Here is a 15,689-nt window from a genome sequence, read left to right as displayed (position 1 = left end):
GCTCTCTCCAAGCTTCCACGTTTAACCTCCAGTTTGACCTCAAACTGGAGGTTAAACGTGTTCGATAGTTTCTCCACTCCAGGGTTGCTCTCTCCACCTCCACGTTTAACCTCCAGTTTGACCCCAAACTGGAGGTTAAACGTGTTCGACACCTCCAGGGCCACCATTCCAAGCTTCCACGTTTAACCTCCAGTTTGACCTCAAACTGGAGGTTAAACGTGTTCGACCTCCAGGATGCCTCATTCCTTTTCCACGTTTAACCTCCAGTTTAACCTTAAACTGGAGGTTAAACGTGTTCGACTACATTACTCTCCAGGGCTACCATTCTTCCATTTCCACGTTTAAGCTTCAGTTTAACCTTAACTGAAGCTTAAACGTGCTTTTACAAATGGCCTCACTGGAAGTATCTGGCGTTTAAGTTGCAGTTTAAGCTTAAACTACAACTTAAACGCCACTCTTGAAAAGGGTTTCTGGGCCAAAAATATTGTGATTTAAGTTAGTCTTTGAGCACAATTATTAACTTAAACTTACTTTGGTATGAAACCCAATTGAATATCATGGTTTATGGGATTGGGCCTGAAGGATTGATGAGTTTGAAATCTCAATTTGTTGAGTCATGTGTCATTATTTGATTATCACTAAGTTGGCTCAATAAATGTTACAGGACTTGGATCAACAACCTCATCAAGATTATGGATCATAAACCCAAGGCAAAAGGAAAGCAAGGAGAGGCCTCAAAGCCCAAGAAGCACAACTGAAGCTCAATATAGAAAGTGTATAAATAGGATAGAAGTTAAGTTAGAGAGGATTTTTTACTTTCACTTGGAGCTAGTTTTTCCTTTTCTTTGTAATTGAATTCAGAGCTATGATTCACTAAACCCCCTCTCATTGGGTTAGGGAGCTCTATTGTAATTCAATGAATCAATAATAGTTTATCTTCTTCTTCAATCTTTTCTCTTGAATTTTGTTAGAAAGCTTCTCGATCTAATTCCATTGAGTAGTTGTCTTGGGAAAGAGACTACTCATACTTGGAATCCTTCGGAGCCTTGGGAAAGGAATGGAGGATTCATGCTAGAGAAGCTTTCTCACAGTGGATTGGATTGGGGTTTGGATGGATATTGTGACATGTAATCCTACCAAATTGTGGTTCATGAAATTGTGTGGTATAATCAGTGATCAAGCATCATCTCTTCTTATGAACATTTAAACCAAGGGATTGGGAATTTGTTTGTTTTTAGAGAGCATTGGTGAGCCAAGGAATTGGGATCCAATCATATAAGATTGCCAAGCAAAATTCAATGAATGCATTGGTTGAGGAAGAGATATACATGTTTTGATTCGGAGATTTCAATATCTCCTAAACCCAATGAATTCCCCATTTCTGATTTTCACTTTCTCTTTACATTCTGCAATTCAATTCTTGCAATCACCCCCATTCCCTTTTAATTTCAGCAATTTACATTCTGCTCTTTAATTCATGCAATTTAAGATTCGGCCATTTAATTTTCTTGTCATTTACTTTTCCCGCCAATTTTACATTCCGCAATTCTCATCTCAATTCTTGATTCCGATCAACTAGAACACACTTCTAATCCGAATTGCTCAATCAACCAATCCTTGTGGGATTCGACCTCACTCTATTGTGAGTTTTTACTTGACGACGATAACCGGTGCACTTGCCGGAAGGAATTTTGCCGATCGTGCAATTTCCTAAATCGTAGCATAACTAGTTTATGTGCATCAAGTTTATGGCGCCGTTGCCGGGGATTGGTTTTCGATTGACAATTCTCAAATTGGAAGCTAACTAGATTGAGCAATTTTCTCTTGCTTTGTTAATTCTGTTCTAGATATTTGTTGAATTTTAATTTCTGCACTTGGTTACATGCTTTCCTTCTTTATGCCTTTAAATTCATGCAACTAACTCACTGACTCACTAACTGTTTGATTTAATTCCTCAATTGATCTAACCATACTCTTCCATTAACCAAGAGTATTTTACTTGTTTGTGTTTGAGCTGTGTTCTTGTATGACAGGTAGGAGAGGAGAGACATCAACTCCTCCATATACCGAACCGGAAAGGACCCTTCATAGACTTAGAAGGGAAGCAAGAGGGAAGAGAGTAGTGGGAGAAGAGGAATCTGAAGGAGAATCTGAGGACAATTTTGAGGAAGCTCTAGATCTCAACATGGATAGAGAAGTTCACAACCATGAGAGAGCTGATGGAAACAATGCCATTCCTGAGAGGAGGGTTCTTAGTTCATACATAAACCCAACCTCTGGGAATTGTGGTAGTAGCATCCAGAAACCACCCATTCAGGCCAACAATTTTGAGCTCAAGCCACAGCTAATATCATTGGTGGAAAATCATTGTTCCTTTGGAGGAAATGCTAATGAAGACCCAAACCAACATCTCACAAAATTCCTGAGAATTTGTGACACTGTGAAGTCCAATGGAGTCCAGGAAGATGCCTATAAACTGCTCTTGTTCCCATTTTCACTTAGGGACAAGGCAGCTAAGTGGCTGGAATCATTCCCAAGGGGGAGTCTAACCACATGGGATGAGGTGGAAGGCAAGTTTCTGGCACGTTTCTACCCTCCACAAAAGGTCAATAGGCTTCGATCTGAGGTCCAGACTTTTAGACAACAAGATGGTGAAACTCTCTACGAGGCATGGGAGAGATTCAAGGACTTGACAAGGAAATGCCCACCAAACATGTTCCATGATTGGGTGCAATTGCACATCTTCTATGATGGGCTCTCTTATAAATCAAGGAAGGCTGTAGACCATTCATCAGGAGGTTCATTGAACAAGAAAAAGACCGTGGAAGAAGCCATTGAAGTGATCGAGACAGTGGCTGAGAATGAATACTATTATGCATCAGAAAGGCACAACACTAAGGGAGTCATGGAGCTGAACCATGTTGATACAATTCTAGCCCAAAACAAGGTGTTTGCCAAGCAACTAGCAGAGCTTACCAGGCAATTAGAAACAAAGCAAGTGGCTGCAATACACACACAAGATCAAGAGGAAGTAGGCATTGAAGGAGGTGATTGGGATGAGGTTAACTATGTGGGAAACCAACAAAGGCAATCATATGATCCACACTCCAACACTTACAACCCAGGCTGGAGAAACCACCCAAACTTTGGGTGGGGAAACCAACAAACCCAACCACAAAACCACAAACCTTACAACCACAACCAACAAAACAATTCCACATACCAAAACTCCAACCAAAGATCATACCAAGCCACACAAAACACTTACCCCCAATCATCATATCATGGCCAAAATAATCAACATACCCAACCTAATCCGAACCAACAATTTCAAGATCAATTAAACCGGATGGAAGGAATGCTTGCAACCATGAGCCAAGACATAATTGAATTGAAGGCTTTTAAGGAAGAAGTAAATTCTAACTTGCAAAACCAAGGAGCTGCCATCCAGAAGCTAGAAAATCAAATTTTGTATTTAACTAAGCAAGCCCCTGGGACAAGCAGTTCTCATGCTGCCAAGGCTATTGCAAGGGAGGAATGTAAGGCCATAACCCTCAGAAGTGGAAAGAATCTAAAGGAGATTTCAAGGGAAACCACAGAGGATGAAGCAAAGGAAAATGTGAAAGACAAAGAACAAGGACAATCTGTTACACCGTTTGCAACAAAAGAAAAAGAAAAAGAGGTCTTGAAGCCTTACACACCTAAAGCACCTTATCCTCAACGTTTGATGAAAAGTGAAAAGGATGGCCAATTCTCCAGGTTCTTGGAGATTTTCAAGAAGCTTCAAATCAACATTCCCTTTGCTGAGGCAATAGAGCAAATGCCACTCTATGCAAAATTCTTAAAAGAATTAATGACCAAGAAGAGAAGCTGGAGAAATGAGGAAACTGTGTTGTTAACTGAAGAATGCAGTGCTATCATTCAGCACAAATTGCCTCAGAAATTGAAGGACCCAGGCAGTTTCCAAATCCCCTGTATTATAGGAGAAGTCATGGTGGAGAAGGCCTTGTGTGATTTAGGGGCCAGCATCAATTTGATGTCGCTAACAATGATGAGAAGAATGAAGATTGAAGAAGCCAAACCAACAAGAATGGCCCTCCAATTGGCAGATCGAACTTTTAAATTCCCTCATGGGATAGTTGAGGATTTGTTGGTGAAAGTGGGAGAATTTATATTTCCTGCTGATTTTGTGGTGTTAGATATGGAGGAAGAAGCCAAAGCTTCAATAATTCTGGGAAGACCCTTCCTAGCTACTGCTGGAGCCATCATAGATGTGCAAAAGGGTGAACTCACTCTTAGACTCCATGATGAGAAATTGGTGTTTAATGTATTCAAGGCAATGAGCTATCCATCAGAATCACTAAGGGAATGCATGAGGGTTGATGTAGTGGACATTGCAGTACAAGAAACTTTTGAGGAAACAATAAAGGAAGTGGCAGAGGAGGAGTTCACCAAGGATATTGAAGTTAGTGATATCAAGGACGATGACACAACTATGCTAAGCAGGCCAGAGAAAGTGAAAGAAGAAAAGGAAGCACCAAAACCTGAGCTCAAAGCATTGCCCCCTAATCTCAAGTATGCATACTTGGGTAGTGATGAGAGTCACCCTGTTATCATTAGCTCGGCCTTGAGCCAAGAACAGGAAGAAGAATTGATCAAGGTGCTGCAAACTCATCAAGATGCCATTGGATGGACCCTAGCTGATTTGAAGGGGATAAGTTCATCCATATGCATGCATAAAATCTTGTTAGAAGAAGATGCTAGACCCTCCATTCAAGCTCAAAGAAGATTGAATCCCGTCATGAAAGAAGTGGTACAAAAGGAAGTGAGGAAGTTATGGCAGGCAGGGGTAATCTACCCCATTTCTGATAGCCCATGGGTTAGTCCCATCCATGTAGTGCCCAAGAAAGGTGGCATAACTGTGGTTCCAAATGAGAGGAACGAACTCATACCCACAAGAACCGTTACTGGATGGAGGATGTGCATAGACTACAGGAAACTCAATGAAGCTACCAGAAAAGATCATTTCCCACTCCCATTCATGGATCAGATGCTTGAAAGGCTTGCCGGACATGCTTACTATTGCTTCTTGGATGGATATTCGGGCTACAACCAAATAGTAGTTGATCCTAGTGATCAAGAGAAAACATCATTTGTTTGTCCATATGGAGTTTTTGCTTATAGACGCATGCCCTTTGGGTTGTGCAATGCACCTGCCACTTTCCAAAGATGCATGCTGTCCATCTTTTCGGACATGATTGAAAAATTTATTGAGGTCTTCATGGACGATTTTTCTGTGTTTGGGGATTCTTTTCCCAGCTGCCTACACCACCTTGCCTTGGTGCTTAAGAGGTGCCAAGAGACTAACCTAGTATTAAACTGGGAAAAGTGTCATTTCATGGTCACAGAAGGAATAGTCCTTGGCCACAAAATCTCTAATAGAGGCATGGAGGTGGACAGAGCTAAGGTGGAAATCATTGAAAAACTACCTCCACCAAGTAATGTCAAGGCAGTTAGAAGCTTTTTGGGACACGCTGGTTTTTACAGAAGGTTTATTAGAGACTTTTCTAAAATAGCCAAACCTTTGAGTAACTTGCTTGTCTCTGATACACCCTTTGTATTTGATAAAAATTGCATGCTAGCCTATGATCTTTTGAAGCAAAAACTTTCCTCTGCACCTATCATTGCCCCACCTGATTGGAACTTACCTTTTGAACTGATGTGTGATGCATCAGACCTTGCTATTGGGGCCGTGTTAGGACAAAGGAAAAACAATTTGGTGCATGTGATTTATTATGCCAGTAAAGTCTTGAATGCTAACCAAAAGAATTACACAACCACTGAAAAAGAACTCTTGGCAATAGTCTTTGCATTTGACAAATTTAGATCTTATCTCATTGGATCTAAAGTCATTGTCTTCACTGATCATTCAGCTTTAAAATATTTACTTGCTAAACAAGAATCTAAACCAAGACTTATTAGATGGGTTCTTTTGTTGCAGGAATTTGACATTGAAATCAAAGACAAGAAGGGTGTAGAAAACAAGGTGGCAGATCATTTATCAAGGATACCATGTGAAGAAGGAAGCACACAAAGCACACATGTAAATGAGTGCTTTCCTGATGAACAACTCATGGTAATTCACAAAGCACCCTGGTTTGCAGACATAGCAAATTTCAAGGCCACTGGGAGTTTACCTTTGGAATTTAACAAACATCAAAGGAAGAAATTGGTAAATGATGCCAAATACTTCATCTGGGACGAACCATATTTGTTCAAAAAATGTTCCGATGGCATACTCAGAAGATGCATATCCGAGGAAGAAGGAAGGGAAGTTTTATGGGACTGCCATGGCTCCACTTATGGAGGGCACTTTGCAGGAGAAAGAACAGCAGCTAAGGTGTTGCAGTGTGGTTTTTATTGGCCCACTATCTTCAAAGATGCAAAAGAATTAGTGAAGCACTGCCATGAATGCCAGAAAGCTGGGAACTTGCCAAGAAGAAATGAAATGCCACAACAATTCATTCTGGAACTTGAATTGTTTGATGTATGGGGGATAGATTTCATGGGACCATTTCCCTCCTCATACTCAAACAATTACATTCTTGTGGCAGTAGACTATGTCTCCAAATGGGTTGAAGCAATAGCAACTCCAACCAATGATAATAAGGTAGTCATGAACTTCCTCAGAAAACACATTTTTTGCCGTTTTGGGGTGCCAAGAGCAATCATCAGTGATGGAGGAAGCCACTTCTGCAACAAACCATTAGAGGCATTGCTTCTAAAATATGGAGTCAAACACAGGGTGGCCACACCATACCATCCACAGACAAGTGGGCAAGCCGAAATATCTAACAGAGAACTCAAAAGAATCCTGGAAAAGACTGTGGGAACTTCAAGGAAGGACTGGTCGATTAAGCTAGATGATGCTCTTTGGGCATATAGGACAGCTTTCAAAACACCAATTGGAATGTCGCCTTACCAACTAGTATATGGAAAAGCTTGCCATCTGCCACTAGAGTTGGAGCACAAGGCATACTGGGCCTTGAAACTTCTGAAGTTGGACAACAAAGCCGCTGGAGAAAGAAGGATGTTGCAAATTCAAGAGTTGGAAGAATTCAGAGCGGAAGCTTATGAGAATGCCAAAATTTACAAAGAAAGAGCAAAGAAGAAGCATGACAGCAACATAACCCCAAGGAAATTTGAAGAAGGGCAAAAAGTATTGCTCTACAATTCTAGGCTGAAGCTGTTTCCAGGGAAGCTAAAATCAAGGTGGTCTGGACCATTCCTTGTCACCAAGGTCTCCAATTATGGACAAGTAGAAATCATGGAAGAAAAGTCACAACGAACCTTCATTGTCAACGGTCAAAGACTTAAACATTACTTGGGAGATGTGGAGGAGAAGGACAAAGTTAAATATCACCTCAACTGAGGAAGCTGACCGTCAAGCTAATGACGTTAAACAAGCGCTTGTTGGGAGGCAACCCAACCTGAGGTAATACCTTTTTGCTGTTTCTTTTATTTGTTTCAATAAAGGGGTAAAAGTAGTTTCTGTGCATTGCAAAGAATTAAGTTTGGTGTTTCACACCAAACAATGAATTCATGGATCCATAAGTCAAAGGGGAATGTGTGACTCTAAGTTTGGTGTTCCACCATAAAGATCAACTGAACACAACAACCTTTGAATTATGTGAAAGGAACAACTATTCTAAGCAGTCACAGAAATGCTTAAAACCCTTAGTAGCAACATCATTCCAAGATAACTCAAGGATTCAAAGAACACAGAGAAGTAAGTGGGAGACTAAGTTTGGTGTTCACACACCAACTTAAGAATCCGATACTTACCCACACATAGTTTAGCTAACCACTTAAGTGCTTGAGGAGCAAGCAACTTCACTACTCTTTGCAGGAAAGGAAACAAGAACCTTAAAGCATGAAGCAACATGTAGGAAGAAGAAGGAGAAATCAAAGTGTTTCCTGACAACAAAGAGAAAACAAGGAATTTCACAAGGTGGTATTATTCCTTGATAATTCTTTAAAAAGGTTAAACAAAAGCATGCGTGTTCTGGATTTAACTGTAAATGTTGACTCTTTCTGGAATGTGTAGTTTTTCTTGTTAATTGCTTTGAATAAAGTGAATGCCTAGATGTTTGGATATAACTTCACCTTCTTAAACAAGTGCGTGCCATGCTTGTTCTGTTTCCAAAAATAAAAGAAAAGTTTGAACAAAAGTAACTTGGCTAAATTAGTGACAAATCAAGTAGAATTAAGTGGTGGTATGCATGCTTGATTGTTTAGTCACATCACTAAAATTTGAGTGTAGAATTATCATTTTTTTATGTAGAAGTAAAAATTGTCTATGGATCTTGATGAATAAATGTCTTTGGCTATGAAAAAGAAAGAAAAAGGAAAGGAAAATAGCCACGGAAAAAGGCAACCAAAAAGCAAAAAAAAATTGAGAAAATAAGCTAGGCACCAATGGTTTGAACTTCTGAGACAAATGCCTGTGGTGTTTATGTATTAAGGATATGCTTGGATGAATAGGTTCTGAGGAGTGTTTCAACACTTGGTAACTTGGGTTAACTAACCCGGGATTATCAACCAAAAGTCCACTATCAAGAGCAACCTAAATACAAAACATTTAGTCACACAAAGAGGTGCTGGGCACTAATGTCTCAAGAAGAAATGTGAACTAAAATGCCTAAGGTGGATATGTGTAGTGCACTGATAAGAAAAAGAAAATGCCAAAGGCTTGTGCAACACATGACACTAAGCAAACAAGGAGCAAAAGAAGCTCTAAGAAAAAGAAAAGAAAAACAAAGAAGAGAAAAGTGCTAAAGACATAAGAATAACAAGAGGCCATAGCAATTTTTGATGGATGCAATGAAAAAGTGATAATCCTACCTGATAAGTATGAAAAAGTGATGCTGCAACTTTCTGCATAAAACCCTTCTGATGAACTTCAAATGCTTGCTAATATAGCCAATGTAATTGCTTTCTGTTTCATACTTTCTTCTCAATTAACTCAGGACTTGCTTAGGGACAAGCAAGTATTAAGTTTGGTGTTGTGATGCCAAGGCATCATAGGCTAGTTTCACTAGCAATTTTCTGTTAGTTTTAGTTGTTTTATGCATTTTCTTGAGCTTAAAGTAACCAAAAATGGGTAAATGAAGAACAAAGTAATGAACCATCCAAACAATATGATTTTGATGCAAATTCCATGAGTTTTAGTTATATTACTTAAATGCTATGAATGAAAGATTTCTCATGAAATTTTGCAAGACTTTGATGCAATTGTTTGGATGATTTCAGGGAAGAAGAGGCTAAGCAAGGAAGCAACAAAATCAATAAAGGAAGCTTGTATATAACATGTGGAGTTTAAGTTCCAGTTTAAGCCTAAACTGGAGCTTAAACGCCAAAATCATGAAGGATAAGAAATGCTGGGATTGAAGTTTAACCTCCAGTTTGACCTCAAACTGGAGGTTAAACGCCAGAACCAGGAAGAGTACCAGGGGCCATTCCACGTTTAAGCTCCAGTTTGACTCAAACTGGAGCTTAAACGTGTTCGATAGTTTCTCCACTCCAGGGTTGCTCTCTCCAAGCTTCCACGTTTAACCTCCAGTTTGACCTCAAACTGGAGGTTAAACGTGTTCGATAGTTTCTCCACTCCAGGGTTGCTCTCTCCACCTCCACGTTTAACCTCCAGTTTGACCCCAAACTGGAGGTTAAACGTGTTCGACACCTCCAGGGCCACCATTCCAAGCTTCCACGTTTAACCTCCAGTTTGACCTCAAACTGGAGGTTAAACGTGTTCGACCTCCAGGATGCCTCATTCCTTTTCCACGTTTAACCTCCAGTTTAACCTTAAACTGGAGGTTAAACGTGTTCGACTACATTACTCTCCAGGGCTACCATTCTTCCATTTCCACGTTTAAGCTTCAGTTTAACCTTAACTGAAGCTTAAACGTGCTTTTACAAATGGCCTCACTGGAAGTATCTGGCGTTTAAGTTGCAGTTTAAGCTTAAACTACAACTTAAACGCCACTCTTGAAAAGGGTTTCTGGGCCAAAAATATTGTGATTTAAGTTAGTCTTTGAGCACAATTATTAACTTAAACTTACTTTGGTATGAAACCCAATTGAATATCATGGTTTATGGGATTGGGCCTGAAGGATTGATGAGTTTGAAATCTCAATTTGTTGAGTCATGTGTCATTATTTGATTATCACTAAGTTGGCTCAATAAATGTTACAGGACTTGGATCAACAACCTCATCAAGATTATGGATCATAAACCCAAGGCAAAAGGAAAGCAAGGAGAGGCCTCAAAGCCCAAGAAGCACAACTGAAGCTCAATATAGAAAGTGTATAAATAGGATAGAAGTTAAGTTAGAGAGGATTTTTTACTTTCACTTGGAGCTAGTTTTTCCTTTTCTTTGTAATTGAATTCAGAGCTATGATTCACTAAACCCCCTCTCATTGGGTTAGGGAGCTCTATTGTAATTCAATGAATCAATAATAGTTTATCTTCTTCTTCAATCTTTTCTCTTGAATTTTGTTAGAAAGCTTCTCGATCTAATTCCATTGAGTAGTTGTCTTGGGAAAGAGACTACTCATACTTGGAATCCTTCGGAGCCTTGGGAAAGGAATGGAGGATTCATGCTAGAGAAGCTTTCTCACAGTGGATTGGATTGGGGTTTGGATGGATATTGTGACATGTAATCCTACCAAATTGTGGTTCATGAAATTGTGTGGTATAATCAGTGATCAAGCATCATCTCTTCTTATGAACATTTAAACCAAGGGATTGGGAATTTGTTTGTTTTTAGAGAGCATTGGTGAGCCAAGGAATTGGGATCCAATCATATAAGATTGCCAAGCAAAATTCAATGAATGCATTGGTTGAGGAAGAGATATACATGTTTTGATTCGGAGATTTCAATATCTCCTAAACCCAATGAATTCCCCATTTCTGATTTTCACTTTCTCTTTACATTCTGCAATTCAATTCTTGCAATCACCCCCATTCCCTTTTAATTTCAGCAATTTACATTCTGCTCTTTAATTCATGCAATTTAAGATTCGGCCATTTAATTTTCTTGTCATTTACTTTTCCCGCCAATTTTACATTCCGCAATTCTCATCTCAATTCTTGATTCCGCTCAACTAGAACACACTTCTAATCCGAATTGCTCAATCAACCAATCCTTGTGGGATTTGACCTCACTCTATTGTGAGTTTTTACTTGACGACGATAACCGGTGCACTTGCCGGAAGGAATTTTGCCGATCGTGCAATTTCCTAAATCGTAGCATAACTAGTTTATGTGCATCAAGTTTATGGCGCCGTTGCCGGGGATTGGTTTTCGATTGACAATTCTCAAATTGGAAGCTAACTAGATTGAGCAATTTTCTCTTGCTTTGTTAATTCTGTTCTAGATATTTGTTGAATTTTAATTTCTGCACTTGGTTACATGCTTTCCTTCTTTATGCCTTTAAATTCATGCAACTAACTCACTGACTCACTAACTGTTTGATTTAATTCCTCAATTGATCTAACCATACTCTTCCATTAACCAAGAGTATTTTACTTGTTTGTGTTTGAGCTGTGTTCTTGTATGACAGGTAGGAGAGGAGAGACATCAACTCCTCCATATACCGAACCGGAAAGGACCCTTCATAGACTTAGAAGGGAAGCAAGAGGGAAGAGAGTAGTGGGAGAAGAGGAATCTGAAGGAGAATCTGAGGACAATTTTGAGGAAGCTCTAGATCTCAACATGGATAGAGAAGTTCACAACCATGAGAGAGCTGATGGAAACAATGCCATTCCTGAGAGGAGGGTTCTTAGTTCATACATAAACCCAACCTCTGGGAATTGTGGTAGTAGCATCCAGAAACCACCCATTCAGGCCAACAATTTTGAGCTCAAGCCACAGCTAATATCATTGGTGGAAAATCATTGTTCCTTTGGAGGAAATGCTAATGAAGACCCAAACCAACATCTCACAAAATTCCTGAGAATTTGTGACACTGTGAAGTCCAATGGAGTCCAGGAAGATGCCTATAAACTGCTCTTGTTCCCATTTTCACTTAGGGACAAGGCAGCTAAGTGGCTGGAATCATTCCCAAGGGGGAGTCTAACCACATGGGATGAGGTGGAAGGCAAGTTTCTGGCACGTTTCTACCCTCCACAAAAGGTCAATAGGCTTCGATCTGAGGTCCAAACTTTTAGACAACAAGATGGTGAAACTCTCTACGAGGCATGGGAGAGATTCAAGGACTTGACAAGGAAATGCCCACCAAACATGTTCCATGATTGGGTGCAATTGCACATCTTCTATGATGGGCTCTCTTATAAATCAAGGAAGGCTGTAGACCATTCATCAGGAGGTTCATTGAACAAGAAAAAGACCGTGGAAGAAGCCATTGAAGTGATCGAGACAGTGGCTGAGAATGAATACTATTATGCATCAGAAAGGCACAACACTAAGGGAGTCATGGAGCTGAACCATGTTGATACAATTCTAGCCCAAAACAAGGTGTTTGCCAAGCAACTAGCAGAGCTTACCAGGCAATTAGAAACAAAGCAAGTGGCTGCAATACACACACAAGATCAAGAGGAAGTAGGCATTGAAGGAGGTGATTGGGATGAGGTTAACTATGTGGGAAACCAACAAAGGCAATCATATGATCCACACTCCAACACTTACAACCCAGGCTGGAGAAACCACCCAAACTTTGGGTGGGGAAACCAACAAACCCAACCACAAAACCACAAACCTTACAACCACAACCAACAAAACAATTCCACATACCAAAACTCCAACCAAAGATCATACCAAGCCACACAAAACACTTACCCCCAATCATCATATCATGGCCAAAATAATCAACATACCCAACCTAATCCGAACCAACAATTTCAAGATCAATTAAACCGGATGGAAGGAATGCTTGCAACCATGAGCCAAGACATAATTGAATTGAAGGCTTTTAAGGAAGAAGTAAATTCTAACTTGCAAAACCAAGGAGCTGCCATCCAGAAGCTAGAAAATCAAATTTTGTATTTAACTAAGCAAGCCCCTGGGACAAGCAGTTCTCATGCTGCCAAGGCTATTGCAAGGGAGGAATGTAAGGCCATAACCCTCAGAAGTGGAAAGAATCTAAAGGAGATTTCAAGGGAAACCACAGAGGATGAAGCAAAGGAAAATGTGAAAGACAAAGAACAAGGACAATCTGTTACACCGTTTGCAACAAAAGAAAAAGAAAAAGAGGTCTTGAAGCCTTACACACCTAAAGCACCTTATCCTCAACGTTTGATGAAAAGTGAAAAGGATGGCCAATTCTCCAGGTTCTTGGAGATTTTCAAGAAGCTTCAAATCAACATTCCCTTTGCTGAGGCAATAGAGCAAATGCCACTCTATGCAAAATTCTTAAAAGAATTAATGACCAAGAAGAGAAGCTGGAGAAATGAGGAAACTGTGTTGTTAACTGAAGAATGCAGTGCTATCATTCAGCACAAATTGCCTCAGAAATTGAAGGACCCAGGCAGTTTCCAAATCCCCTGTATTATAGGAGAAGTCATGGTGGAGAAGGCCTTGTGTGATTTAGGGGCCAGCATCAATTTGATGTCGCTAACAATGATGAGAAGAATGAAGATTGAAGAAGCCAAACCAACAAGAATGGCCCTCCAATTGGCAGATCGAACTTTTAAATTCCCTCATGGGATAGTTGAGGATTTGTTGGTGAAAGTGGGAGAATTTATATTTCCTGCTGATTTTGTGGTGTTAGATATGGAGGAAGAAGCCAAAGCTTCAATAATTCTGGGAAGACCCTTCCTAGCTACTGCTGGAGCCATCATAGATGTGCAAAAGGGTGAACTCACTCTTAGACTCCATGATGAGAAATTGGTGTTTAATGTATTCAAGGCAATGAGCTATCCATCAGAATCACTAAGGGAATGCATGAGGGTTGATGTAGTGGACATTGCAGTACAAGAAACTTTTGAGGAAACAATAAAGGAAGTGGCAGAGGAGGAGTTCACCAAGGATATTGAAGTTAGTGATATCAAGGACGATGACACAACTATGCTAAGCAGGCCAGAGAAAGTGAAAGAAGAAAAGGAAGCACCAAAACCTGAGCTCAAAGCATTGCCCCCTAATCTCAAGTATGCATACTTGGGTAGTGATGAGAGTCACCCTGTTATCATTAGCTCGGCCTTGAGCCAAGAACAGGAAGAAGAATTGATCAAGGTGCTGCAAACTCATCAAGATGCCATTGGATGGACCCTAGCTGATTTGAAGGGGATAAGTTCATCCATATGCATGCATAAAATCTTGTTAGAAGAAGATGCTAGACCCTCCATTCAAGCTCAAAGAAGATTGAATCCCGTCATGAAAGAAGTGGTACAAAAGGAAGTGAGGAAGTTATGGCAGGCAGGGGTAATCTACCCCATTTCTGATAGCCCATGGGTTAGTCCCATCCATGTAGTGCCCAAGAAAGGTGGCATAACTGTGGTTCCAAATGAGAGGAACGAACTCATACCCACAAGAACCGTTACTGGATGGAGGATGTGCATAGACTACAGGAAACTCAATGAAGCTACCAGAAAAGATCATTTCCCACTCCCATTCATGGATCAGATGCTTGAAAGGCTTGCCGGACATGCTTACTATTGCTTCTTGGATGGATATTCGGGCTACAACCAAATAGTAGTTGATCCTAGTGATCAAGAGAAAACATCATTTGTTTGTCCATATGGAGTTTTTGCTTATAGACGCATGCCCTTTGGGTTGTGCAATGCACCTGCCACTTTCCAAAGATGCATGCTGTCCATCTTTTCGGACATGATTGAAAAATTTATTGAGGTCTTCATGGACGATTTTTCTGTGTTTGGGGATTCTTTTCCCAGCTGCCTACACCACCTTGCCTTGGTGCTTAAGAGGTGCCAAGAGACTAACCTAGTATTAAACTGGGAAAAGTGTCATTTCATGGTCACAGAAGGAATAGTCCTTGGCCACAAAATCTCTAATAGAGGCATGGAGGTGGACAGAGCTAAGGTGGAAATCATTGAAAAACTACCTCCACCAAGTAATGTCAAGGCAGTTAGAAGCTTTTTGGGACACGCTGGTTTTTACAGAAGGTTTATTAGAGACTTTTCTAAAATAGCCAAACCTTTGAGTAACTTGCTTGTCTCTGATACACCCTTTGTATTTGATAAAAATTGCATGCTAGCCTATGATCTTTTGAAGCAAAAACTTTCCTCTGCACCTATCATTGCCCCACCTGATTGGAACTTACCTTTTGAACTGATGTGTGATGCATCAGACCTTGCTATTGGGGCCGTGTTAGGACAAAGGAAAAACAATTTGGTGCATGTGATTTATTATGCCAGTAAAGTCTTGAATGCTAACCAAAAGAATTACACAACCACTGAAAAAGAACTCTTGGCAATAGTCTTTGCATTTGACAAATTTAGATCTTATCTCATTGGATCTAAAGTCATTGTCTTCACTGATCATTCAGCTTTAAAATATTTACTTGCTAAACAAGAATCTAAACCAAGACTTATTAGATGGGTTCTTTTGTTGCAGGAATTTGACATTGAAATCAAAGACAAGAAGGGTGTAGAAAACAAGGTGGCAGATCATTTATCAAGGATACCATGTGAAGAAGGAAGCACACAAAGCAC

At 40.1% G+C, this 15,689-nt stretch overlaps 2 non-coding genes across 2 annotated transcripts; both read right to left on the bottom strand.

Moving 5' to 3' along the window:
- Nucleotides 1-2,611: 2,611 nt before the first annotated feature.
- Nucleotides 2,612-2,715, bottom strand: LOC148545194 (small nucleolar RNA R71). The gene has a single exon (XR_015901899.1). It is a non-coding gene; the product is annotated as a small nucleolar RNA R71 (small nucleolar RNA).
- A 9,486-nt stretch (nt 2,716-12,201) lies between these two features.
- On the bottom strand, nt 12,202-12,305 carry LOC148545193 (small nucleolar RNA R71). Its single transcript, XR_015901579.1, has one exon. It is a non-coding gene; the product is annotated as a small nucleolar RNA R71 (small nucleolar RNA).
- Nucleotides 12,306-15,689: the final 3,384 nt, after the last annotated feature.

Source organism: Arachis ipaensis, chromosome B9, assembly GCF_059453495.1.
Source record: "Arachis ipaensis isolate K30076 ecotype BB chromosome B9, ASM5945349v1, whole genome shotgun sequence".
In the NCBI taxonomy this organism is placed as follows: domain Eukaryota; kingdom Viridiplantae; phylum Streptophyta; class Magnoliopsida; order Fabales; family Fabaceae; genus Arachis; species Arachis ipaensis.
The sequence above is the reverse complement of the archived record's forward strand: the minus strand, read 5'-3'. Positions and strand labels throughout refer to the sequence as shown.